Source organism: Arvicanthis niloticus, chromosome 1 (genome assembly GCF_011762505.2).
Source record: "Arvicanthis niloticus isolate mArvNil1 chromosome 1, mArvNil1.pat.X, whole genome shotgun sequence".
Lineage (NCBI taxonomy): Eukaryota > Metazoa > Chordata > Mammalia > Rodentia > Muridae > Arvicanthis > Arvicanthis niloticus.
The window spans coordinates 130,319,468-130,346,952 of NC_047658.1; the positions used below are offsets into that span (position 1 = coordinate 130,319,468).

General features: G+C 38.9%; 1 protein-coding gene and 1 long non-coding RNA gene across 19 annotated transcripts in view; one reads left to right on the forward strand and one right to left on the reverse strand.

Annotated features, from left to right (window-relative positions):
• Nucleotides 1-14,777, reverse strand: part of LOC143435509 (uncharacterized) — a 50,277-nt gene extending 35,500 nt beyond the window's left edge. Inside the window, exons 1-5 of the long non-coding RNA XR_013105880.1 lie at nucleotides 14,554-14,777; nucleotides 9,963-10,106; nucleotides 7,214-7,296; nucleotides 5,764-5,843; nucleotides 106-619 (exon numbers count right to left, since the gene is read on the reverse strand). This is a non-coding gene — a long non-coding RNA (uncharacterized LOC143435509). The remainder of the gene's footprint in view (nucleotides 1-105; nucleotides 620-5,763; nucleotides 5,844-7,213; nucleotides 7,297-9,962; nucleotides 10,107-14,553) is intronic.
• Trpm3 (transient receptor potential cation channel subfamily M member 3) overlaps nucleotides 1-27,485 on the forward strand; it is a 514,024-nt gene that overhangs the window by 202,340 nt on the left and 284,199 nt on the right. The window lies entirely within an intron of this gene.

Below are 27,485 nucleotides of genomic sequence, written 5' to 3' on the forward strand. Positions count from 1 at the left end.
TTCCTGGGGAGTGGGTCTTAAACCCAATCACAAAGCTGTTAGTTACCCCATAATATTGATTCCACTAAGGTAGATAAGGCAACACCATTCATTGTTGTAACTCACATGTTCACTGATGTTGATGACTTTTCCCCCAGCAGCAGACATAGCATCTTCTCATAGGAAAGCTGATGAGCAGGGAGGACGCTTCCAGGTTAGCACCAAGTTGCTTTTTCCATGTTCCGTGACCAAAGAATTTTGTGCCTTGAGCAATACAGCAATAGCCTGTATTTTTGTGTGGGGGTGTAGCTTTGGCAACCTTGATGTCTGAGATAAGCATAATCACACGTGTATATGCAGCTTATAAAACTGGAGTTTTCCTTATGGCCTTTTCGCACATCCTTGAGGTTAGTAATCCTTTCTTCTCTGCCCCTCCTACCACTTTTCTCCCCACCTATGAACACAAAGTTCCTAACTAAAATCAAATTTAAATTACCTAACTTAAATACAAAGCTAATGACTGGGCTTGGTGGCACACACCTTTAATCCAAGCGCCTAGAAGAAACAGGAAACTGTGGACTTGAAGCCAGTCTGGTCTACATAATGAGTTCCAGCCTAGCCAGGCTACATAGAGAGACCCCTGTCTCAAAAGAAAAAACAAACAAACAAACAAGTGAAAGTTGAATGTTATATCTTAATAAGTTTACTCACTGAAGGGGAAACTTTGGTCTAGATATGAAAGTCCAGCACTTACTGCTTCATATTAATACCTGTCCCTCCATCTTAATGGGGATTTATTCCAGGAAATGACGTGGATACTATGTCCCCTGTATTAATTAAATGATGTAGCAATTACTTGTAAAGGTAGCATATCTTCATAAGCTGTAAGTTGTCTCTAGATCCCCATATTATCAAATAAAATGTAAAGTTAGTAAATGTTATTAGCATGAACTATTTTTTTTTGAAAATGCTTAAAGAGAGCCATTAATCTACAGAGAGCTACAGAGACCTAAATGAACAACTTAGTGTTGGGCTCCGATTTGTGTTATCACAGACACACCCAATAGGCCACTCCAATAAGCAGTTTTCCCTAATTCCTAGTGATATGTGAGACCTCCACCCCGATTCTTCCTTCCTTTCCATGATGCTTTCATTTGGGGCTCTGTGCTTCCTCCTAGGACACGATAGTATGTAAGTAGCACACAACAAAGGGGGAATATTAAAGCAAACCAACTGGTGATTTATGTTGAAGACAAATGTGAAAAGTTGCCCTCTGTATCCTACTGGGCAAATGATAGAAAATGGTTTTAGAAGCCTTTTCTGAACCTCAAAGGCATGTGATTTACAGTGTCTCAATCCAGCAGGGAAATACTGCCCTTTTGAAGGTATTGTAAGGGCCTGTCCAGGTGAAGTCATGCTCACCTTCATGTGCACTGGCCTTTCTGGCCCTCTGTTAGTCCCATGAACCAGAAACCAAGGACTAGGTCAGACCATCATCATGATTTAAGGTGAAATTAGAAGTTCTGCCCTCCAGTCAGGGTGTAGGGTGTCACCATGGGAAAAGTAGGAAGGACAATAAAGGTAGACCCCAGTGAATGGACTACTCATACCACAGGTAATGCAATTTGTTCTACAGGATGCACTGGTACTCCTGGTTGGGTGCTACAGGCTACTGTGCATGCTTCCTGGAGTGAGCATTTGGTCACCAATTCTCTGGTCCATTTTCAGCTTTTTTCCTAATTGTATACTGAATTCCCAATGATTATTTGTTCTTTTTCTTTAAATGCTTAATTTTTATAAAGAAGTCTTTAAAAGTAGGGCCTCTGGCTATGCCTGTTTCACTTGGTTTTCTAGAGATTTATTTCTTGACTTTTAATAAGTTTGTCCACATCTCCTTGACCAATGCTGCGATTCCCCAAAATTGGAACTTAATGTCTTTTTCTATAAACTTACTTTAAGTGTCCTTCCAAACCTGAGTGTATCTTAAATATTTCTATCTAAGCAAGCAAAGTATATGCAGGAGTTATTCTTTGTTGACTTATTCCTCAACAAGTCTTTGAGGAATGTCAGTGTATAATAATGCAGTAATATAACTAAATCCTATCTCATCAAGTGTTTTTTCTCACCATTGGCTGATTGATTCATTTACTCATTCATTCATCAAACCTTAGAATATTGCTTTTACAAATATGATGCTAAGTACTATGTGAACACTGACAAATCAGTGAGTGTTCCTAATCCAAGTGAGTTCATAGTCTAGAAGACAGAATGCAAATAGAGGGGTGCATAAGGTGAACTCATCCCTGTGGCCGAAACATTCTTGGGGCACAAGGCAATGAGCAGAGACCCTAAGGAGCAAGGCGGAGAAAGCTTTATAGACGACATCATGATTTAGTTGAGTCTTACAAGACAGCAAGCAGATCATAAGATCATAAGCTAAATGAGACCAAAGGAGCAGCTGAGGCCACAGACAGAGAAAAGCCAATGTGGGCAGCTTTGGGAGTGACCAGTTCTGCACTCATGAGAATGGGGAAGAGACAGAGTGCGATGAGAGTAAGAATATAGTTTGAAAAGATGATCTGGATGCCATAGGAAAGTTAGACAAAAACTCTTAGGAAATGAAGGGATAGCTAGAGGATATGATCAGTTTTGCCCACAATAAAACAAACAGATATAAAACTATCTTAATAAAATAAACAATAGGGCTTCCTCCAGGAATGACAAGGCATCTTTAAGGGCATAGTCAGTGTGGTGCTGGACTTGTCCCTTTATCAAAAGAAGTATCTATTTTCCTCTGTGGATTTTGTTTTGCTCTGTTGCTTTAGGTTCTGGATCCAGCAGCCCTGCTGTCCTGCTCCTCCCCTCCTTCCCTTTAAGTCTCAGATTCTCTGAACATATAACACAAACTCTGGTCCTGGCTTCTGTTCCTCTTACTGTGTCATATACCCATTGCTGCTGCAGTTCAAGTTTAAAATGGGCAATATGCTTGCCAGCTAGGGAAAAGTTTCCCTCCAAAAGGTTGCCATTTGAACCCCTTCTTTCCCAAAGAAGTCAAATTAGAGAAGCTTGCTCAGTTTGTCAGAGTTAGCAGTGTCTTGAGATGCCTTTCAAACTAAAAGTAGAAGAAAGCCATAGTCTTTTGTTTAAACACCTGTAATCTTGGGTTTGTAGGATGCTGGCTGATAATTTAGGTATATAAATACTCAAAAATGAATTCCAGAGTCACTCAGTGCATAACACTTGTCGGGATTTTATTCAATCAGGGAATCCCCAAAACAAAGCAAAATCCAGGAAAGGAAGTAAAGACGCTTTGTTTTGTCATAAACTGTTGGTTATCTGTGACCTAGTAGACAACTTTAGCTCTGGTGTAATTTGCCCATCTGGCCCTCCTTGAACTTCAACTACAAATGTCCTTAATGGCCACTGAGTTGATGCACAGCAGTAACGAGGATTTTCTCTTATATTAACTGACATAATTTAGAAACTATTGTTTCTTTAATCTTTCAAGCCATTAACATACTGTGTTTCTGTTCTCTATTAAATAAAATAATTTCCCTTTCCCAGTTGGGCGCATTTAACTACAGACTTCTTATCATTTTTATAAGAACTGTCCTCTGGGAAAACTCAGCCTAGATTTTCTGAAGATTTTAACACTGTACAATCCAATTTAAAAATTTTTTTCAGTGTGATTGCTAGGAAATCAGGGTTCAGCCCAAACCCATATACACTATCTTTCATGATTTCTTGGTGTCCAGCTGTGCTGAAGTATGCAGAACTTTATGCCACAGTGACAAATATAAAAGTTATCAACTAAAGAAATTCCTTCTCATAAGGCATAAATCTCCTGGTTTTGGTATTACTTCACACCAAACTCACTATGGTCATTTGTTGTTAGTAATCCTACCCAGCTATGAATATTGTAAGCTCTAATGATGGCTGAATTGGCAAAGTATGTTCATGTAGTAGTGGTGCAAGAGTTATGAGAGTAACCAAACACTTTCAGACTTGATGTAAAGACTGTTCCACAAGGCAGAAATCATATGTGGTGGGCCAAAAGCCCATGACTGGCTAGGTCATATAAGCCCTAGAAAAGAACCTAATACTGTCATTTTGCTAAGTGATAAAAGATTGTAAAGTACTTAACTCTAAATATGGCATTTGTATCATGTCTCCTCTATCCCCTCAAGGGACATTGTAGAACAAGAGGCTAAAAGAAGAGAAACATTATTTGCTAAACATGGTAGAGTTGTTGCACACATAAATTCACAAAGGATATTGTACACACACACAAACATGAAATGATCAAGCCAGACAAAGGCTAACATGGAAAGGGAAGGGACCAATGAAGTCCCATCCTTAACTGAGAAGCTATTGGCAATTGATGGGAGGCAGAGTAAATTTACTTCTGGAATGCAGTCCACATCCATGTACATGCAGGCAGCATTAAGTGAATTCCATGGATTAATTAATTAATTAATTAATTTATAGAAAACAACTCATGAAGTTGGGAGGCAACGTGGTAAGGGAATAGAGGAGAACTGAAGAGGAGAGAAAGGAGGATGGATTTAATCAAAATACATTATATGTGTGTTTGATGTTCTCAATAAGGAAAGATTTCTGCCTAATCCAACAGAATGCAGCAATGTAATAAAGAGAATAGTGTTATTGATGAATGCTAAAAATACCTTATTGCCTTGTGGACATCTGTTGTTATTAAATACTATTTTTGTTTCAGTTGATATTGAGCAAGCACATCTCTGAGATGTGATTAGCATTTCATTATGTTTAAAAATTTCTCATTTCATTGTGTGGGAACTTTTGAACACGCCTAGTTGATTACAAACTATATAATGAAGCACTATGTATAATAGTCACCTTTTATGTAGAACATTAGAACTGACTCCTCCCATGTAGCTGCATTTCAGACCCTATATTCTCATTCTGCAAGTGTCTGTGTGATCAGTTATCAAATATCTGTGTTGTTGATCACTTTTGCTCACTGATGTCATCTATTGTCTGTCTGGACCATTTGACTAGAGAAGGAGTTTACAAAAGAGGATATTTTCCCTCTGTAATGAAATTTCATTGGAATCTCCTCCAGTTAATGCCCCCTGTCCCCTGATTCCTAATTTAGAGTTATCTACTATCTGGGTCTCTCTAGTTAAATTTGTTGTCTTCCAAATGTATTCTCAATGAGACATCCTTGATATTTTTGGCTTGCATAGAGTATTTGACTGTGGTCTATTGTTTTCACTTACTAAGATCATTTTACCTTCTGATGTTATTCTCTGCCAGGAAAATACATCTTTAATGCAAGTTTGCCTCAAATATTTTGTAGTCTGCTAGAGCCACTGAAAAAGAATATTTTCTAAAAGATATAGAAAGTGACCATGCAAAAATTCCATTTGTTCATAAATACAGGGGCCTTTCTATAACCTATACATTTTAGGATATGGAAATTGTTACGAGTCATCTGTGATTGGTTCCTTGTATTAGATAATTCTAATTATGATATCAAACATGAAAGAAAATTAGGGATTCCATGACTATATTAATAATCTTCTTTCATTTGTAAGACTCTAGATAGTTATAGTATCTATGTCAGTTTTAGCGTCTCTGTGTACAAATCCCTGAGAAACAACATAGAGATTTATTTCAGCTCAGAGGTTCAGAGGGTTTGTTAATGATTGCCTAACCAGAACATCACAGTAGTGGGAGTGTGTGAAAAGGGAAGCTTCTACCTCATGGCAGACAGTAGGCAGAGAGCAAGGATCCATGTATTACCTTCAAAGGCATGCTTCCTGTGATCTACTTTCTCCAGCTAGCCAGAACTTATCCAGAATCTCCCCAAATAGCATCATCATCTAGGGAGAAAAAAAAATGTGAGCCATACTGTGTGCCTCTACATTAAGTACACAGTGCAGTATAAGCTGTGTTAAGGGGTTGTAAGTGTAAGGGGTTGTAGCTATTAGGATTGATCTAGCTAGTCCTCTCCAATTATAGAAAATTGTAGGCATTTTAAATTCTTTGTTAAACTAAAAGAGAAAATACAAGTCTCTGTATACCCAAGAACTCTAAAGAATACAGAATGCAACTTTAGGCACCTTCAAAGATCAGCTCTGCATGTGCTGGCATATAGAATTGTCACACTTGAGTTTGCACTTGATACTTGGTAGAATGCCGTCTTGTCTGATCTCATTTGATGCTCACTGCAGCTAGAAGAGGAATTAATGCCATTCTTTGGGGTATTCAGTATAGTCACCACACTAATAAATGTTGTACAACTGTTTAAAATGTTCTGTCTTCCTCTATTCATTTTCAGAAATTAATCTCAGGGTCCCAGCACACGTTGGCTCCAGTTATAATCAGCATAATAGTGCTGAATGAAAGCTTCTTGAAGACAGCTCTCTCAGCCTGTTAGAAGATTGCTAGAATACTTCTGAGTTATGTAGCAGATGCCCAAGTGCTATATGAGTGTTGGTAATAGTATAGTGATTTTATATGACAGCCAGGCACAGATCTGAATCCTAAAAAGGTTGGGTGTTATGCTCTTTGTTTTCATATACATTTGCATAATACTTTATTAGTACTAAATAAGTGCTAAAGTGAGGCTACTACTTTGTTGACACTGTTAGCATTCAAGGGCCATATGCTGAGTAAATAAATAGAAGAAAAATGATATTAGTATTTTGGGACTTTGTACTTAAGGCACAAATCGTCATGTATAAAGAGCCGTTTTACGGATATCAATGCTAAATGCAGCAAATGAGAACAGCCCATATGATGTTCCCCAATCTCTGAAACCTAGGAATCCATTCACCCTGTATCTGAGAACCAACTTCTGCGTGATTCTCAGCGCCATTCTGCTTCTAGTTTGCAGTCCAACAACCACACTGAAAATATTCATTTTTGTTTGTTCATGAAACAGTCTACAGTTTCCTTTTGTAGACATATGCATACTGCAGTTGGTTACGTGAGAAAACCTTTGTTTAGTTAGGTACCTCTCTGGCTTTTATCGATGTGATGAGATGGCACCTCTTCATCCTGTCTATACCATCTATTCTCAACCAAAAATATCCCAAATAATATCCCCAGCTTCCAAACAGAATTCCCAAATTCCTGGATATCCCTAACCCAGTTCACCCTCCAATACAGGATTGATTCCTTTCTCTGGGTAAAACCTTAAGCATATTATAAGTCCTGACATTTTCCAGTAGAATCCATTTGTGCTTACCTCTTCATATTTTTCAGCTTCTTTGAAAGCACTGAGAGGCTTAGGATGCTTTGCATAAGACCTCTTTCAGTGTGCTAGGCTTTCTACAGGAGGAAAGAGAAAGGGCCCTTTGATGTAAATCTTTTTTGATGTAATCCTTCTCTAATATTAATCTTATTCACTCAGTGTCAATCTTTAATTACTATTAGTCCTTTAATCTGCCCACGTGTGGGATTTGGGAGAAGGTATTTTTCCTCCAAAGAAAAGTGATTTTCCAGGAGTCACTGTGTTCTGTTTCAAGTAGGACAGGGCATGACCTTTCCTGGTCTACAAGGTGTGCTTTCAACCACAAAGTAATCAAGATGCTACTAAAAATATATGTGATATACCACACATTCGTGAGTTAACCACTGGAACATTTTTATATTCAGATTATACTATTTTTATTCTCAATTGCAGTAGCATCATGATTTATATTTCTATGGTATATCTCATTAATACAAATATGTACTCTATTACTCATTAATAGTCTTCATTTGCTTAAAATTAACAAAAGCCCTTTGAAGCAGAGAGGACTGTATTTCTACAGTTGAGAAAACGTTGGCTAATGGTATTTGAATGAATTGATTAGATTCCTTGTGACAATACAAGTTCTCTAACCAAAGGTTCTGGCAGGGCCCACAATTCACCAAGTTAACTCTCCAACATGGTTATGTTGTCCTTCGAATTAGGGAACCTATGGGAATAATTTTGTAAGCAAATGCATTATTACTAACTTAAGCACTGCTTACCCCCAATTATTATGATAGCAGTTCACATCAAGAGACTCCCCATTGAGAAAATAGATCAGTATGAGCTTTTTTTTTCAGACTATGTTGTAGATCATAGTATTTTGTGCTTATTTAAAGCACCATCTTGGGCTGAGGATGTGTATCTAAGAGGTCCAGTACTTGTCTGCCATGTATAAAGCCCTTGTCTTATTCACCAGCACTGGTAAAAGAGGAAAGGTAGGAAGGAAGGAAGGAAGGAAGGAAGGAAGGAAGGAAGGAAGGAAGGAAGGAAGAGAGGGAGGGAGGGAGGGAGGGAGGGAGGGAGGGAGGGAGGGAGGGAGGGAGGAAAGAAGGAAGGAAGAAAGAAAGGAAGGAAGGGAGGGAAGAGGGAGGGAGAGAAGATGGAAGGAGGGAGGAAAATGGGAGAAAAGGAGGGAGGGAAGGAAGCAAGAAGGGAGGGAGGGAAGAAAGGAGAAAGGCAGGCAGGCAGGAAAACCTCTCAAGATTCCTTCTCATGTTGTAGTGTATTAACAACTTTACAAAGACAATAAGAGTTTTCTCAGATTTATTTATTCCTGTGCATGTTTGGTCATATAGAAATAGTGCACCCTTCCCAGATGCTTTTTATGAAGATAAGTGCCTACCAGAACATGAAGTCTATAATATTCATTTTCCTTCAAGTGATTTCTATTATACTAATAAAACTAGGCAGAATCACAACCACCACTTTTACCTCTCAGACCCAGTGTTCATTAAGAATCAGAATAGCTACTTCAATTAGAAAGTTGAAGAATATTAAGTTCTTCTGCTCACCCTCCCCTATAGCCAGCTTAAACTCTTCCCTAGAAAATATTCTAATATTTTGAATTTTGAAATTCAAATTCAAAAATAAAATAAAAAAATAAAATTTGAAAATAATTTGAATTTTGACCCCAAAATTCAAAATCTGACTCCCTTAATGTAAAAGGATAAGAAGTAGCAATCTAGGGGAATTACCTTATTTCTCTGTGGGTTTTTTTCCCCAACTAACAGGTATTCTGACCATAACAGAGTTTTCTTCTTTTGGGGCTGTTAGATATTGTTAATTCATCCCATTTTTGATAGTGTGAGTACCCTTGTAGCTATAAAAGTACATTTTATAATACATGAATAATTAATTTCTACATGTAGTTTTTTTTTTTTTCAGAGTTTTAAGACAGAGTTACAGAAACAGGATGGACAATTCATTCTGAGAATAAAAGTCTCAGATCTTGATTTTTATTTTTCTATCTTTCTTTGTGGTCTTGGACAATCTTTTAGCATTCTGAATCCGAATTCTCTGCCTAGGATGTGAAGGCAAATTGCCTTGCCTCCCACGGTTCTCATTAAGATTGAATGAGAAGATACCTAACCCAGTGGCTCACAGTAAATAATATGTGTTCATCTTATATAGCCACTCAGAAGAAGATGGGAAGATGCCTAATGGTCTATGGTTATGCTGAATAGTTTTATTATAGAGCATTGAAAGTCAACTAGTACAAAAAGGCCTTTGACTCAAAAGTAGTCCCTGCTCTACACCTACCTACCCCATATTTCTGTTTGTCATTTTGACTCTTTTGCCACATTTTTTAAATGGTGGTTAAGTCTGTTTCTAAACAGCAGCTTGGGAATCTTACTTTATAGAAGGGTTTTTGTGGCCAGTAGTTTTAAGGTAAAGGGTGGAATTTAGATATTTTTCTTCTTCTCCAGCAAGTTCCTATTCCCCTTACTCGCAATATAGATTTTGAAAACTGTCTTTTGAATTACATTTATTTGTAATCTTTATTCGCTGCTAAGCCCAACTATGATATTATTAAATCTCTTCTCCCAAAGAATATTTCAGGCTATATGTGTGTTAGTTTTTGTTGCTGTCTTTGTGTGTTGTCTCAGCACATTCCACACTTTCCACAGCTCTTTGAAACATCTCTGGCCCTACACCATTTGGTTCTCTAGAGTACACCATTTGGTTCTAGAGTAGTCACCTGTAGGGGGACTGAGGACAGCTGCCACCTCTGTCTGCTTTTCTGTGTTTTTGTAACTCTCTTCTACTCTGTCTGGGGCTTCATCGTCTTTTCCTTAGACATCTTCTTACCTCACATTTGTGAGATACATTTTCCAGTAGCATCCTAGAAATGGGTGAATATGCAGTTACATTTTGAAATTTCTCTTATTTTCGTATTTATTTCAAAATTACTTAGCCAGGCAGTGGGAGTGTATCCTTTTAATCCCAGAACTCGGGAGGCAGAGGCAGGTGATTCTATGAGTTTGAGGCCAGCCTGGTCTACAAAGCGAGTTTCATAACTGTTGTACAGAAAAACTCTGTCTCAAAAAAAAAAAAAAAAAAAAAAAAAAAAACAAACAAACAAAAAAAAAAACAAACAGACAAACAAAAAATGTCAATAAGACAAAAAGGCAACCAATAGATTGGGAAAAGATCTTTACCAATCCCACATCTGATAGAGGGCTAATATCCAATATATACAAAGAACTCAAGAAATCAGACTCCAGACAACCAAATAACCCTATTTACAAATAAGGTACAGAGCTAAACAAAGAATTCTCAACTGAGGAAACTTGAATGGCCAAGAAGCACCTAAAGAAATGTTCAGCATCCTTAGTCATCAGGGAAATGCAAATCAAAACAACCCTGAGAGTCCACCTCATACTAGTCAGAATGGCTAACATCAAAAACTCAGGTGATAGTAGATGCTGGTGAGGATGTGGAGAAAGAGGAACACTCCTCCACTGTTGGTGGGATTGCAAGCTGGTGCAACCACTCTGGAAATCAGTCTGGTGGTTCCTCAGAAAATTAGATATAGCATTATCTGAGGATCCAGCTATACCACTCCTGGGCATATACCCAAAAGATGGTCCAACATTTAATAAGGACATATGCTCCACTGTGTTCAAAGTAGCCTTATTTATAATAGCCAGAAGCTGGAAAAAACAGAGATGTCCTTCAACAGAGGAATGGATACAGAAAATGTGGTACATTTACATAATGCAATATTACTCAGCTATTAAAAACAATGAATGAGAAATTCTTAGGCAAATGGATGGAACTAGAAAATATCATCCTGAATGAGGTAACCCAATCACAAAAGAACACACATGGTATGCACTCATTGATGGTTGGATATTAGCCCAAAAGCTCACAATACGCAAGATACAACCCACAGACCACATGAAGCTCATGAAGAAGGAAGACCAAGTGTGGGTGCTTCAGTCATTCTTAGGAGGAGTAACAAAATATTCATGGGAACAAATATGAAGACAAAGCATGGGACAGAAACTGAAGGAGGGGTCGTCTGGAGACTGTTCCATCTGGGTATCCATCCCATGTGCAGTCACCAAAGGTAGACGCTGATGTGGATGGCAGGAAGTGCATGCTGTCAGGAGCCTGATATAGCTGTCTCCTTAGAGGTCTGGCAGAGCCTGACATATACAGAGGTGGATGCTCTCAGCTAAGCATTGAACTGATCATGGAGTTCCCAGTGGAGAAGTTAGAAAGAAGACTGAAGGAGCTGAAAGGGTTTGTGGCCCCATGGGGAGAGCAACAATACCAACCAGCCAGAGCTCCCAGGGTCTAAACCACCAGCCTGGGAGCACATAGGAAGAGACCCATGGCTCCAGCTGTATATGTAGAGGAGGATGACATTGTTGGGCATAGGTGGGAGAGGAAGTCCTTGGTCTAGTGAAGGCTGGATGCCCCAGTGTGGGGGAATTCATGGGTGGGAGTTAGGAGTGGGCAGGTGGGTGGGGGCACATCCTCATAGAAGCGGGAGGAGGGGGTATGGAATAGGGGTTCCTGGGGGGCAGAATGAGGAAAGGGGATCACATCTGAAATGTAAATAAAATATCTAATAATAATAAAAAAAACAGTTACAGAAAAAAAAGAAAACTTCGGACCAATCTCCCTTATGAATATTGATGCAAAAATACACAATAAAATTCTCACAAACCGAATCCAAGAACATATCAAAACAATCATCTATCATGATCAAGTAGGCTTTATCCTAGGAATGCAGGGATGGTTCAATATTCAGAACCCCATCAATGTAATACACTATATAAACAACTAAAAGGAAAAAAAAAACCACATGATCATATCACTAGATGCTGAGAAAGCATTTGACAAAATTCAACATCCCTTCATAGCAAAAGTCTTAGAAAGATCAGGGGGAATTCAAGGCCCATACCTAAACATAGTAAAAGCAATATACAGCAAACTAGTGCCAACATTAAACTAAATGAAGAGAAACTTGAAGCAACCCCAATAAAATTAGAGACTAGACAAGGCTGCCCACTCTCACCCTACCTATTCAATATAGTACTGGAAGTCCTAGCCAGAGCAATTAGACAACAAAAAGAAGTCAAAGGAATACAAAAAGGAAAGATAAAAGTCAAAACATCACTATTTGCAGATGATATGATAGTATACTTAAGTGACCCCAAAACTTCCACCAGAGAACTCCTAAACCTGATAAACAACTTCAGCAAAGTGGCTGATTATAAAATCAACTCAAACAAATCAGTAGCCTTCCTCTACTCGAAAGATAAATAGATAGAGAAAGAAGTTAGGGAAATGACACCCTTCACAATAGTCACAAATAATATAAAATACCTTGCTGTGAATCTAACCAAGCAAGTGAAATATCTGTCTTCAAGTCTTGAAGAAACTTCAAGTTTCTGAAGAAAGAAATCGAAGATCTCAGAAGATGGAAAGATCTCCCATGCTCATGGATTGGCAGGATTAATATAGTAAAAATGGCCATCTTGTCAAAAGCAATCTACAGATTCAATGCAATCCCCATCAAAATTCCATCTCAATTCTTCATAGAGTTAGAAAGAGAAATTCTCAAATTCATTTGGAAGAACAAAAAACCCAAGACAGCAAAGACTATTCTCAGCAATTAAAAGAACTTCTGGGGGAATCACCGTCCCTGACCTCAAGCTGTACTACAGAGCAATAGTGATAAAAACTGCATGGTTTTGGCACAGAGACAGGCAGGAAAATCAATGGAACAGAATTGAAGACCCAGAAATGAATCCACACACCTATGGTCACTTGATCTTTGACAAAGGAGCTAAAACTGTCCAGTGGAAAAATGACAGCATTTTCAGCAAATGGTGCTGGTTCAACTGGAAGACAACATGTAGAAGAATGCAAATCGATCCATTCTCATCTCCTTGTACAAAACTCAAGTCCAAGTGGATAAAGGACCTTCACATAAAACCAGATCCACTGAAACTAATAGAAGAGAAGGTGGGGAAGACCCTCGAATACCTGGGCACAGGGGAAAAGTTCCTGAACATAACACCAATGGCTTATGCTCTAAGATCAAGAATTGACAAATGGGACCTCATAAATTTGCAAAGCTTCTGTAAGGAAGTTGCTGATTTTTTAATATTTTCATTTTTTGCTTTGTATTTTCTTCTTGTTCAATTTTCTCTTGATCTTGTCATCTGGTATTTCATTAGCTTCCCTCCATCCCTCCTTCCATCCATCTCTCCATCCCTCCCCCTTCCTTTCCTCCCTTCTCTTCTTCCTTCTTCCTTCCCTCCTTTTTTTCTTGCCCTACCACTTAAACTCCTAGGACTCCTTCCCATCTTGGAGATGACCTTTTTTCTCACAGCCTCTCATCCTCCTTTCCTGGGTCTTTAGCCTTCAGAATCTTTATTGTCACACTTTGCTCTGCTCTGCTTAATGCTGGTTTTGATGATGTTAATCATTCATAAAAAGAAGCATCCCTTATTCCTGATGATATTCTAAGATGCAGATTTCTTCACATTCACCAGTCGTCCATGCCACTTCTATTCATTCACTGCAGAGCTTCCTGAAAGCTTGCTGACATCCCTCATGTATTCAGGTCTTCTCTCCCGTGATCTTGTCCTTGAGGCTCACATCTTTTTGTTGAGTTTTGCTGTTTTATTGTCAATTTAGGAAAACATTTGAAAAGAGCCAGGAAATAATAAACATTTAATTGTCCATGTTTCATCGGAAGTGCTAATAGATCTCAGATCCCTTCTTTTTCTAGAATGGGCATGATTACCCATTCTACCAAATATAAACCAGGCAAAGGTTAGCAAGAAGTATACTACACTCCATTCTCTTCTCAGCACAAGTCCAAGAGTCATCCATGGCTCTTCTGAGCTAAAGTAGACAGATGATAACAATGAATTTTTACTGTCTTAAGAAAAGGGTATGAAACAGGTCTCCCTGTACTACCACCACCACTAAAATGTGTTTGTGTGTGGGAGGGATGGAATTCAGTATACATTAACAATGGAAGTAAGGTGACGAGTAAATGTTGAAAGAAAAACATGTATCTGTCAATCACAAAACATTCATAAGTAAAATCTATAATGAATAAAATATAAACATTTTTGAAAATATCTTAGAATCCATGTAATATTAGATAATTTCCAATTTTACCTTATTACCGAGTCATTTTTGTGAATAAAACATCTACCCTGACAAATAAGAGCCAAAGGTGCTCCTAGCACCTAGTAATCAAACAAAAGAAAATTAGTGAATAGAGTTCATAAAAATTCACAGTGTCAGTTGCCTACTGTGTGCTGAGTAGTTACGGTGGGACACAGCAAATTCCGAAGGCAATCCTCCACAGTCAGCTGCAGGTGCGTGCTTACAATGACCTGGGAGTAGCCAAATCCAGTTAATATGCCTCCTTAGTTCTATGGAGCATGCTACAATCCGTGCCAGATGAAATTAAAGAATGGTTCAAGAGGCAGCCTGTAGAGCTTTGAAGATATCCGTGGGAACTGGGCTGCTTGGCTCTTCATCACTGTTTTAATAGATTAGCAGTGACACTGGTTTAAAAAAATAAAAGCACCTCATCATTCTGGTCCAGTTGACCAATTAGAGCATTCGCACTTGTCATACCACAGTTACACAACTGTTGACATTATTTTTCAGAATATGGCTAACAGTTATGGGAGCGAGATGAAGCACTTTGTGGACTCTACAACATCTCTGTCTCTGCCCAAATTAAAGTCGTCAGAAATAGGACCATACCTGTGTCCATAAATAATTGAAACAGAGTAAACCATGCTTGAGCTGAAGAACAGAGTTGATGTTGATATTTGGTGTGTAAGGAGCCCTAGATACCCTAAACCCTAGAAAACACAAGGTTTATATGGACATTCTCCACACCTAGGCACAGATGAAAAGAATACCAACTATTCTAACAAGAAACATGTAGATACATGCTAACAATCTGCCCTCATTCCAGTAAAGAAGGAGCCTGTTTTTATAGCCATTCAACATCACACCACCAGCAGCAGAGCATACAACCTTACCTATTTGATATTTATTACCTGTGCTTTCCAATAAGCTTTCTAAACGTGAAGAAGAAAGCAGCCTAAGATTTAGACTTGTATGTGGCTTAACATGAATATGTTGCTTCAGTAGAGGGTGATATCCAAGTGCTAACAGGTATCATTCCTGAGAACTCTAAAGGAAGGTTTGCTCACTCCCTACCAGTGGTTGCTTTTTGTCTTCCTCTCAGAGCTCATGTCCTGTCTTTGCTGAGTATTTGTCTCTGTCCACATGTCTCTGGATAAAGGCAGTGGTCATATTCTATTGGATCTTTCTCGCTGCTTCTTTGTAACTAGATTATAGCTATATGCCCTTTTTCACGTACAGTCTCGTTTGAGTCACAGGCCAGAACACTCAGGCATGAATTTTTAGAGAAACAATTCAACCCATAATAAGTGCAAATATTTAACATTTTGAAGGCATTGGCGTATTTTTAGATCCACGCACAAGCCTGTATTCAGGGGACGCAGTGACTGCATTAGCCTCAGAGACACCAATGGTCAGAGCACTTGTGAAACCCTGAAATTTGATGGGAAGCTAAGGAAGTAAAGACACATTGCCATTCAGAAGGGAAGTACAGTTATGTGTTTTTAATGAATATAAGAATTTCTGTCCTGGGGCAATTTCCTCTGCCATCAATGGAAACCATTAAGACAGAGGATGAACACATTTCACTAAAAATTAATTTTATTTGTCCTCAAAAATCCCAGCTAACACCCCGTGGTGGGTAGTTTTTGTGTCAACTTGACACAAGCTAGAGTCATCTGGGAAGAGGGATACTCAATTGAGAAAATGCCTCCATCAGAATGGCCATGGCCGGGAGGCAAGTCTGCAGTGTTTTCTTGATTAATGATTGATGTGGGTGATCCTGGGGCCTAAAAGAAAGCAAACCAAATAATCTCTGAATAACAAGCCAGTAAGCAGCATTCCTCTATGGCCTCTAAACAGTTCCTGCCTCTAGGTTTCTGCCCTGACTCAGCCCACCCTCCTCAGTGTCTCTCTCTTCCTCTCCTTTCCTCAGTCCTTCTCTCCCTCCCTTCGTCCCTTCTCCCTTCCTCTCTCCTTTCATACCTCCTTCCCTCCCTCTCTCCTCTCCTCTTTCTTACACACATGCTGTGTGTGTGTGTGTGTGTGTGTGTGTGTGTGTGTGTGTGTGTGTGTGTGCTCTTCCCCTTAGCCCGTCTCTTTAGATAACCTTAGAGTAGGTAGATGGTAGATTAAATGGTTTGGAGCTAAGCTCTCAACTCATCCCCCACCCCCACTTATTCTTGAATTCTGAGGCATTCGTGAGCCTCTGAATTCACAATTGGTTACAAAAGAAGCCTTCGATGCTTGAAAATGACAATAGGATTTTTTTTTTCAATCTAACTACAGATATAAATATTTAGAAAGCAGTTGGATGCTATGTCCATTTGATGAGGAAATGGTCATAAGTTCAACCTCCCAGTTCTATGGTCTCTTCATTCTTAGATTGTTAACTGGGTTGATAGTACCAGGCATGGGTTTCCTACCATAGAGCAGGCCTCAAATCTAGTGTGTTTATGCTTGCTGTCCCAAGAGTCTTGTTACTATTATGTTAGTGGGCACATCTTGCCCAGCTTGTTTACTTCTGGTTCAGAGGGTTCACAGCTGAGTAATGGCATTAATGCCTCTTGTACCCCAACAGCCTATATATCACCTTTTGTCATTTTGAAATCTAGACAGCCAGGGGGACATTCACAGCTCATTTCTACCTTGCTTTCTCTATATCTGGCAACCACAATGTGTGGTGTCTTTCAGCCATAGGATACTTTAAATGTGTTTTGGAGTTTTTGTTTTGTTTTAAGTTATATGTATGTATATGCATATATACGCACAGAGATGTATATGCACCTCTGTGTGGGTTTGTGCAACATGAGCAGGTGTCTATAGAAACAAGAAAGGCATAGGATCCCTTGCAGCTGGTGTTACAATTGGTTATAAGCTGTCAGACATGGATGCTAAGAACTGAACTAGGGTCCCCTGCAAGGGCAGTATGCATGTTTAACCACTGAGTCATCTCTCCAGCCCCAGTAACAGGATCTTATCTGCTAGTTCTAGTGGGCAACAAGAGTACTGACATAAGCCTGAATTGTTTGTAGGACCCTGGGAGTATTTACCATCTCCTGAAGACAATAACATCAAGGTGTGGTTTTTAATAGCAAAGAATTGTTTCTAGGAGCTGTCTTATTTAGTGGTGTGGGGTAACTCTCTTCAATCTCTTTGGGTTGTACGATAGAAGGTTTTCATGTTTCTTTTTCATAAACCCTTTGTTTTGGTTAAGCTTGTCCTATATTATTTGTGTAGTATTGATGTTGGTTCTGCTCTGAAGGTCTGATAGAATTCTGCAGTGAATCTCCTGAGTCCTGGGCTATTTTGTATTTGGGATACTTTTATTATTGCTTTGATTCCATTGCTAGTTGTAGATCTGTTTATTTATTTAATATTGGTTTAAATTTGGTAAGTCATATGCATTTAGAAATTCACCTATCTCTTTTAGATTTTCCAATTAAGTGAAATATGGGTTTTGAAGGTCTGTCTTGATGACTTTCAAAATTTCCCTGCTGTCTGTTATAATGTCTCCCTTTTGTATCTAATTTTATTACCTTGGGTTTTTCTCTTCCTTTCTTTTGATTCTTCCAATTGACATGTCTGTTTTTGTGCTCATACTAAGCTGTTTTTATTATTATAGCTCTGTAGTATAACCTGAAATTAAGGATAGTGATGCATCCTGCAATTCTTTTATTATTCAGGATTTTATTAGCTGTCCCAGTATTTGTTTGTTTCCATATAAGGTTGAAAATTGTCCTTTCAAGATCTCTAAAGAACTGTGTAGGAATTGTAATGGAGATTACATTAAATCTGTAGATTGCTTTTCATAGAATGACCATTTTTACAGTGTTAATCCTACCAAATCATGAGCATAGAAAATCTTTCCATCTTCTGATATTGTCTTTTTCCCCCCTTTGGTGTCTTAGAATTTTTATCATACAAGTCCTTCAATTGCTTGTTTAGACTTACCCCAAGATAGTTCATACTATTTGAGGCTTTTGTAAAAGGTGCTGTTTCCATGATTTCTATCTCAGTCTGTTTGTCATTTGTATATAGGAGGGCCACTGATGTTTGTGAGCTAACTTTGTATCCAGTTACTTTGCTGAAAATGTTTGTTGACTGTAGGAACTTCCCAGTGGGGCTTTTAGGGTCTCTTATGAATATTGCCATACTATCTCTGCTGATACTATTAAGGACAGTTTGTGCAGGCTTTTTGTTAAGTGCCAGAAACTTGGACAGGAATAAGGCATAGACTTAGCTATCAGGGAAGAAAGAATTGATAGAAAGTGGATATAAAAAAAACTGAATGAAGAATCTCAAGATAGATGCAAAAGTTTATGAATACTAGAAACAGAAGGTGGAGAGAGAATTCAAAAAGAATCCAAGAAAACTTTGGGAAAGTGAATTTTGAACTAAACTTTGCAGAAGTCAAATTTTCCTAGGAAAAATATATGCATAGAATGGTGGTGTCTCAGGTCTGAGGTCAAGTAGAAGAAAGGCTATAGAAGTGTGAACACAGCAGGTACATGCCTTTGTTTGATTAAAAAAAAAAAAGTAAGAACCAGAGAAAAATCTTACTTAGAAGACAACACACTAGAAGAATGTCGCCTTGGAAACAGATGACATAGGTGCTGATAAAACTCTTTGGACAATTAAAGAATGGGTTAATCTATTTATCCCTGGTGTTTTTCAGTTTAGAACATTTTTGTTCCCAAAAGACATTTAGTAATGACTAGAAACAAGGTTAGTTGTTCTCACAAGGAATGCAGATGCCACTAAGCATTCTACAGGTACAAGACAGCTGCCCACAATAGTCAATGGTCCTGTGAGCATCATAGCAAAGCTGAAGAACTGTGGTCTATGAAGGTTGTTCTCACAGTACTGTGGAGGACTGAATGAGTACACACAAGGGCACAGAAGCATCTTATAACAGTGGCTCAAGTGCCAGTGTGTGATGAGGAGGACCTGAAACAACATCAGGATGGCTTCAGCAAATAGCTGAACTCTTGCTTGCAAGCAGGATCATCTGGAGAAATGCCAATGAACAAGGAAAAGCTCTGTTCTGTGCGTTTATGGAGTGATCTGTCATCCTTCTTCAGAAGTGAAACCCAATGCTACAATTCTTATAGCCATAAAATTACTCCTAATGACATTCTGCTATAGTCATAGTTCAGGCTCTTGCTTAGACACCATCAGAGAAGCTTCCTCCGGAGGGAGATGGGAACAGAAACCCTTAGTTACACAGTATGAGCTACACAGTCTGCAAAGAGTGAGAGACCTTGGAACACTCAGCCCTGTATCGGAATATTTCCCCCCACTACATTTTACAATAAAACTCAGTAATCTGGGAGGAGCTAATGTGGGAGGAGAGAAGAGGAAGAGGGAAAAGAAGAGGAGGAGCTAGAAGAAGGAGAAGATGTAGGAGACATGGAGAACCACGCATCTATCGAGAGCAGTCCTGGGTAACAACTTATATCTAGGTTAGTTAATTGGGTAACACTTCTAATTGTGTGGGCATCTTGTTATTTGAGCATTACCAAATATATAAAGCTATTGGATGATCTTTAAACATTAGAGTCTCATTTCTACTGGGTACTGCGTGGATGGTGGGATGGTCTTGGCTCAGCCAAGCATTGTGGAGATAGGGTGGCAGATTGGCAGAGCTATCTCCCACACTGGCGTCTCATGGGTGGCAGGGCTGGTGCTACTGGCCTGCCTGAGCTGGCAGCCTGAGCTGAGCAGCATCGAGAACATACAGCCGCTGGTGGCCTCAGGCCTTGCCTAGTCGGGAAGATGGCGGCCCCGTACAACAAGCCAAATTGGATGGGACAGTTTTAAATATTTTCAGTAACACAGTCCTAAATGGGATATCTCCATCAAATTCTTTGCCTCAGTGCTCATGGAAGCCCTCTGGAAGAGAAAACAGAAAGGATATAATGGCCAGAGGGAATGGAGGACACCCCAAATCCAAGATCCTCTAAATCAACATGATCAAATCTCATATGAATTCACAGGGCCTACACGGGTCTCTGTACCAGGTCCACTTCCTATATATTAAGGTTTCCAGTTAAGTGTCAGAAATTATGGAATTTCTGAGCGTGGTAATAAGGTTTCAGATTCTCTTGGACTCTTTTCATTCGGTTTGTTTGTCTTGTCTAATTCCAATATGTTAGTGTGTGTTTGGTTTTATTGTATTTTGTTTTATCATTATCTCTTAGAAGCCTGTGAGAGGCAGAAAAGCAGTGGATCTGATGGGAGGAAAAGCAGGGAGAAACTGGGAGGAGTAGAGGGAAGGAAAACTGTAATTAGGATATATTATGGTAAAAAAATATATTTATGATGAAATGGGAAAAAGAAGTTAAAACTCTGAAGGCACACACACAGACTCAGAACCTATGAGCAGGAGTCTATCACATGTGTTTGTCACAAACTCCTGAGTTGACTTTGGTATGGTTTTCTGCTACAAGTTGGTTGGTTCCACATCTGTTTTCTAGTATACTAGAATGTTAATAATTATCTCAGGCATGGCCATTATGAGGTTTTAATCACTTAAATTATAAACATTCGTATCCTCATGCTCTGTGAGGAATTGTGGTAACACCAAAAATGTTTTCCCTTCTTCTGACCTGGAAACTGGGTCAGTTACTCAGAATTCCACATCTTTCCTATAGTAAGGAGCAAGTTGGCCACATGCTACAGGCACACATTGTGCAATACAGGGGACATCCCCATTAACACATGCACACACACACACACACACACACACACACACACACCCACACACCCTGCCCAATGCAAGATCAGCACATTCACAGATGAATGGACAATTCCAGCTCTGCAAGCTTCAATCCCAGAGTGTAATCCTACATTTGCTTTGCAAGCTGCTGGAGTATTCTACACTTTTCAACCACAAGAAAATGCCAGTGGCTTACAGAGCTCCTTCTCAGTGAGAAGCAAATTAAAAAGAACAATGACCCTTAATACAGAAAGAATGTACAAAATTGTTGTAAAAATAAAAGAAAAGAAAAAGCAAAGGAGGAGTCCGTATCTGGACACTGAATAATAAGAGGTAATAACAACAACATTCTGACACAAGTTCCCAGAAAGTTCTTCATTCTAAATGACAAGGAATGAAGGTAGGGGATGAATCTCTAAATATAAATGCTCTCATGTGACCTGAGATTTCTATGCTACGTTTTTAAAGTCAGCCTAGAAAACAACTACGTAAATGCTAAAGGTCAACTTTCCTTAGATGAATTACATTAAGTGAAAAATTAGAATATCCAAGACCCAAGCTAAAATTGCAGCCATTCCTAATAGCCAAATGTTCTAGAGTCCTGCCCATAGCCCACCTTGGAGCATATGGGCTCTCTGTGCATTTCCTACACTTTCTGTCTCTTTTTAGAAATAAGAGTGTTTAGTCGTAGAAGCCAACAGAGCCTGTCTTCCACATCATGGAATGCGTGTGATATGCAGAGCATGTGGGCTTCAATGTCGGAAGTGCTGGCTTCCAGCCTCTAAGCACTGGCTTTGCTAGGTGCTAGTCCTATGACCTTGAGTGAGTTGAATCTCTTCTCTGATGACACTTTCTTCTACTGTCAAGGTCAAATAGGTCAAATGAGATGCTCTCAAAGGAACTAGACTTACGAGCTATGAATAAATATTCTCAGGTATCTTTTGTCTCTTAGAATTTCATTATTAATTTTTTCTAGATGTATTGATGAGGGACACTCGGGTCACTGAAGGAAATAATTTATCACTGGAACCCAGAAATTAAATACGGTCTGAGGGGTGGGACTCTCTCCTCCCCTTTCTGGCCACTGGGGTGCTTCTCATACCTCTTAACTGCACAGATCCACTAACACCTGCACTAATCGCTTCATCTCTGCTAATGCTTTCTGTTTGGAATTTTCTCTACCTCATGACCTCATGACTTCTCTGTCCCATGCTTCTTGGCTCACTTTTTTTTTTAATCTAAGTTGATACTTGGGGGGAAAAAAATGGAATATGGTGGGTCAACTTGTCTCTAAGAGTAGTAAGTATATAAGTCCAAAGTAAAGGCCAGACTGGGAATTTTTTTTTAACTATTAAACTGAATAGTGGTCTATTCAGTCATGACACTGTAGTAAATGTGAATATATTAACCACACTGAACATAGTCACAAGTACAGAGAAGCTTTGGCCATGACCAGCAGAAAGCACGCTGGTCTCAATACTTAACTCCAGCTTCTGGCTTTACTGCCCTTACACGCACGTCACGTTGGACTCTACTTCTTTGCTGTCATTATTAGACAAATGTACTGAGATACTTGCTTAGGAAATGAGCTCAAGAATAAAATAGTGGCCACTTATGACATCAAAGAAGTAAGCCTTCACTGCCCTTTGCTCTTCAGATTGTGAAATTATTTGGAATAGTTGTCATGAACTGGAGTCAGGCGTCCTTGTAAAGCCACTTGGTAGAATATTTCATGGAAAACTCTTAGCACTTACTTAAGCTTGGCTTTTATGATCAGCTGTGTGGAGCAGGTGGGAACAAGGGTGAGTTTAACTTAAAGTTTGGATATTGTAAGAATGTAAAGCACTCAAGGACAGAGCATAAGCCATCTCCTTTTTCTGGTGCATTGGCCTGCGTACCTGCACTTTTGGTGACAGCCTGACTCCTAAGCATAGACTAAAATGAACTGTAGGTGTTCTATTTCCAGCCTGTCCAAACAGTGCATTCAAGACATGGATATGTTCTTGAGAAAGACATTAAGTGGATGGAGAGAATGTTTTTATTAGCAAGAATCAATACCTTTGGAGGAGAAATTGCAAGGGTCACTATGAATATTATATGTTAGATTTAGTTGCTTAATGATCACCTTCATATAAATGTTTCTTTAATGTTATCCTATAAAACAAGAATTATGTCAGGCCTAGATATTTGGACTTCAGATTCATTCTGTACCAACATGATGCATGAAACAATGATAAGAATAGTATTCACTAAAGAGCCAATGCAAAGGGAACAAGAACATCATTTAGTATTTGCTCATTTATTTATTATCAGTTCCACTGTAATACTAGTCATTCTGACTTCAGATCCTTATTGCTCACACCTTAGATGACTACTTCTTCAGTTTCTCCCTAGTCTACGCTTAGAAGTCAGACTGTCATCAAAAGCGCAGGTATGCAGGAAAGGGTGATGGCTTATGCTCTGTCTTCGGGCTATGCAGGTACCTTAGATTCTTACAATAGCCGAACTTCAATTTAATTTCACTCTTGTGCTCCAGATGACTGCATCTTATCATTTACAGGTGATAAGGTTTGGGCTTCTCTTGAGGCGTAAGAGGAACCCCTCAAATGCAGTGTCCTAATGGAAATCACACAAATGCTTAAGGAGCCAGAAGTGCCACTGCAATGTCATCTTTATTAGCCCACAGAGGAGATGTAATTATTCTGCTAAGTCTTCATTTACTATTTGAGAGCAACGAATTAAACCTCACTAATCTACCTCACCGGATGGTACTTACCAAACCAAAGAGGCTTCAATTATCAACAGCTTAATAAATGCACTAATCTGCGGTGGTTAATGAAATCCTTTGCAAGATCACATTGAAACAATGCTTAGGTTGTAATCAGCTGCCTAGTACCCTGGCCTGCTAAGGCTGAGCCCCAGAATACTCTGTGTAATCAAATTCCATGTTACTTAAATCTAATGAAATTCCTAATAGTTTTTTTTTTTTTTAAAAGAAGGAAGAGGGTCAAATTAATTCATATAGAGCTTATTTAATCCAAAAGAAATTAACATTTTGGTATAAACCAAGGAAGAATGTAATTAAAACTGCTAAAATTCAGCCACCTATAATTACAAAAACAAAGTTTGAAAGAATGAGTCAGTCAGCCCACAAGCCAGCACGGCTGTACTAACAAGTCCTACTGTGACACTCAAGTTTTTCAGGTGATCGTGAGCTTGATCAGTTTTAACCATAGCTCCTGGTGAGGTAACAAAATAGAGACCATACTCTCTATTTGCAAAGGGGCACCAGAATAATAAAAGAGTTGTCACCAGTCAAAGCTGAGAGCACAGGTAGGCTACTATCCTAGTACAGGGTCCTTTCCATGTACTCCAAGTAAGACAGGACTGTGATGGCAGGGTCACTAGTTGAACAGCAGTGGGGTTCAATGCATTTTCTTCTGGTTATCTCTATTCACATCTGATACAAAAGCAAAACTCACAGCGACAGTGCAGAAAGGGCTTCGTGAAGCAGGTCTGATGTAATGACAAAGCTGTACAGAGAAGGGTGGGATCCCTGCAGCTAAGACCATGAAGGATGAGTCCTGACACTCAGCTGAACAAAGCATTTCAAGATTGGATCCTCAAACTTGTAAACTAATCATGTAAACCTATCCACACCATGAGACATCCATAAGATATGTGGATATCAACTAATATCTACTTAGTTAGAATTCTGCTGGCATAGTCTTTTTAACATAGAATATACACAAATTTCTATCTGGGTAAGGCAAAGCCAAGCGAGATGATCAAATATTTACTTGTTTTTTTGTTTTCTTTGTAAAACAAAGCAATATTTAATATACCAGCCTTATTTAAAGGCCATCTTTTAAAACACACCTAAGAGATTAAAAAAAATCTGTTCTCCTCTATTATATTAATTATATTAAACTTTAGACTTTCAAAATTAATCTTAAAGTAGTATGCACAAGTCTGTACTAACCATAGCTTGAAAAATTGAAATCAGGTTATGACACAGCTCATCAAGTGTTTGCCATACAAGTTTGTAGACCTGATTCAATGCCCAGAGCCCACATTAAAGAGCCAGGTATAGCTTGCATATGCTTGAAACCCAAGTTCTGGGGCTTCAAAAACAGGGGAATGTTAGGGGGTCACTGGCCAGTCAATTTAGGTATATCTCCAGGTCCAAGAATAAAGTGGAGAATGACAAACATCTACCAGCCTCTGGCCTCATATGCACATAAATGCACATGCACCACCACACCCTACACATAAGTTCACTCCATCACTCACACACACACACAGTGGGAACAAAGGAAAAATACAGTGTGACTCAAACTGTGAGGAAACCCAACTAATTAGCAATTACACTGCTTATTAACTCATTGGGATAGAATAAGAACACAGATGGTCACTAAGAAAAGCGTTCTAACCCTCCCCAAATAACGTTTGGTAATCTAGACCCTTCTGAAGATTATTTTCTTCTTAGGCCATGGTATATTTATTTGAAGACATTCAATAATGATTGTATGGATCCATTCTTCTTTTATTTTAAAATTTTTGTTTTATTTTAATTAAGTAAGTATGCGGGGGTATGTAAATGTGAGTGTAAGGACACATTACTCTTGAAGTGAATTAACCAACTTATAATGCCAGCAAGAGGAACAGTGGTGTGTGTGTGTGTGTGTGTGTGTGTGTGTGTGTGTGTGTGTAATCTTTTTCAGTGTTTCCCAGCATGATACCTATATCATAGAATTAGAAAACACAAAAATTGTTAAATGTCTGCCAAATACCAACAGAAAATAAATCATTGGTGTGTACACACAACATGCTCACACACGTGATTCATAGTAACTGCTTTACAACACAATGGCAATGCTTTGAGGCTGACAGTTACATTTGGCCTGGTATTTTAAGGCCTGACAGGTCTATTTGTACAGAATGTGTTAGGAAAATACAAAAAAAAAATTGGTCCATTAGTGTGCACCTTACAGAATACTCCTTCTATGGTTGAATGATTTATTTTCTAGATATCTATAATTTTATTTATTTTTTTTTAAATGGTTATTGGGTTTTTCACCAGTGCCAAGCATTTAAAATCAGGAAAGAGAATTACGAGGTAAATAGACACCATGGCATGCTAGTTTTCATCCTGTTGAAGCAGGACGGTTATCACAGATTTGAGGCTAGGCTAAGTGCACACACACACACACACACACACACACACACACACACACACACAGCCAAAAGGTAGGTAGGTATGGTCCTGAGCCTAGAGCTGAAGACTAGACTGATGGTAAGACTTTGTGAACAACAACTCATAACAGTGGTAATGTGCAGGGGAAGGAGAAAGCACTTGGAAGCAAATGCTTTCCATTATAGACTTAGGAGAAAAGAGGAGAAGGAAAAATTTAAACACATATCTAAAAATATGGAGGTTTACAACAAATAATTATTAAAGTTATGTTCATTTAATTATATAGTTAAGAAAGAACACACTTTGTTTTTTCAATGTAACACAGAAAAAATTTTAAGGTGTGAATCCACCTCGTTCTCCCAGCACCATTCATGGGCCAGGCCAGCTCAAATGCACCTTCCAGACAACAGACTCCCCTGACTGGAGGGCCCCTCATAGCCACCCGTGTCTCTTAAGGTGTTGTATGTCCCTATTGTCCACTTTCTGGTTGAATGGAATTGAACGGCATTGAACCTCTTATGTCTGGTGCCTCAGTGTCCATACCTGCAAAGTGAATGTAACATAAACTCTTGTTTCACAGGATTCTGAGAAGGTTCAAGGTAGTAAACATGTGAGAATAATTAGACTCTGGAATGGCCTATTTCAAGAGCAATGAAACTGTTCATTAGTGCTGCTGTTATTAAATGGGTCTTTACTGTACCTGGTTTTCCCCCAGAACACATTTTTTCCAACTTTAATGAGAAGTGGTCATCTGAGAATTCCATTAGCTTAGGACTGTTTAGTAGGCCTGAGAGACACAAGCCTCCACATCTCCAACAAATTCCCCAATACTGCTGATGCGGCTGCAGTCAGACCATCCACTGCACACAGATTCATGTCTACTGGTCCAGGCCACCTGTGAATGATCAGAGCACAAAGGTTGAGAAGAAACATTTTGAAACATCCATAACAATTTAACAAAGCCAAGTTCAGGATCACATTACAGTGTTCCATAAAACTATTGGTTTACAATGAATTAAAGAAGTTTTTTTTTTTTTATTCTAGTCCAGACCTTATTCATATTCATGAATTTTTTTCATGTTAAATTTAAATATGTTTGGATGATATTCTTTCCCTCCCTTGAGGCCTTCCAGATCTTTTCCCCCTTCCTACATACCAAACTC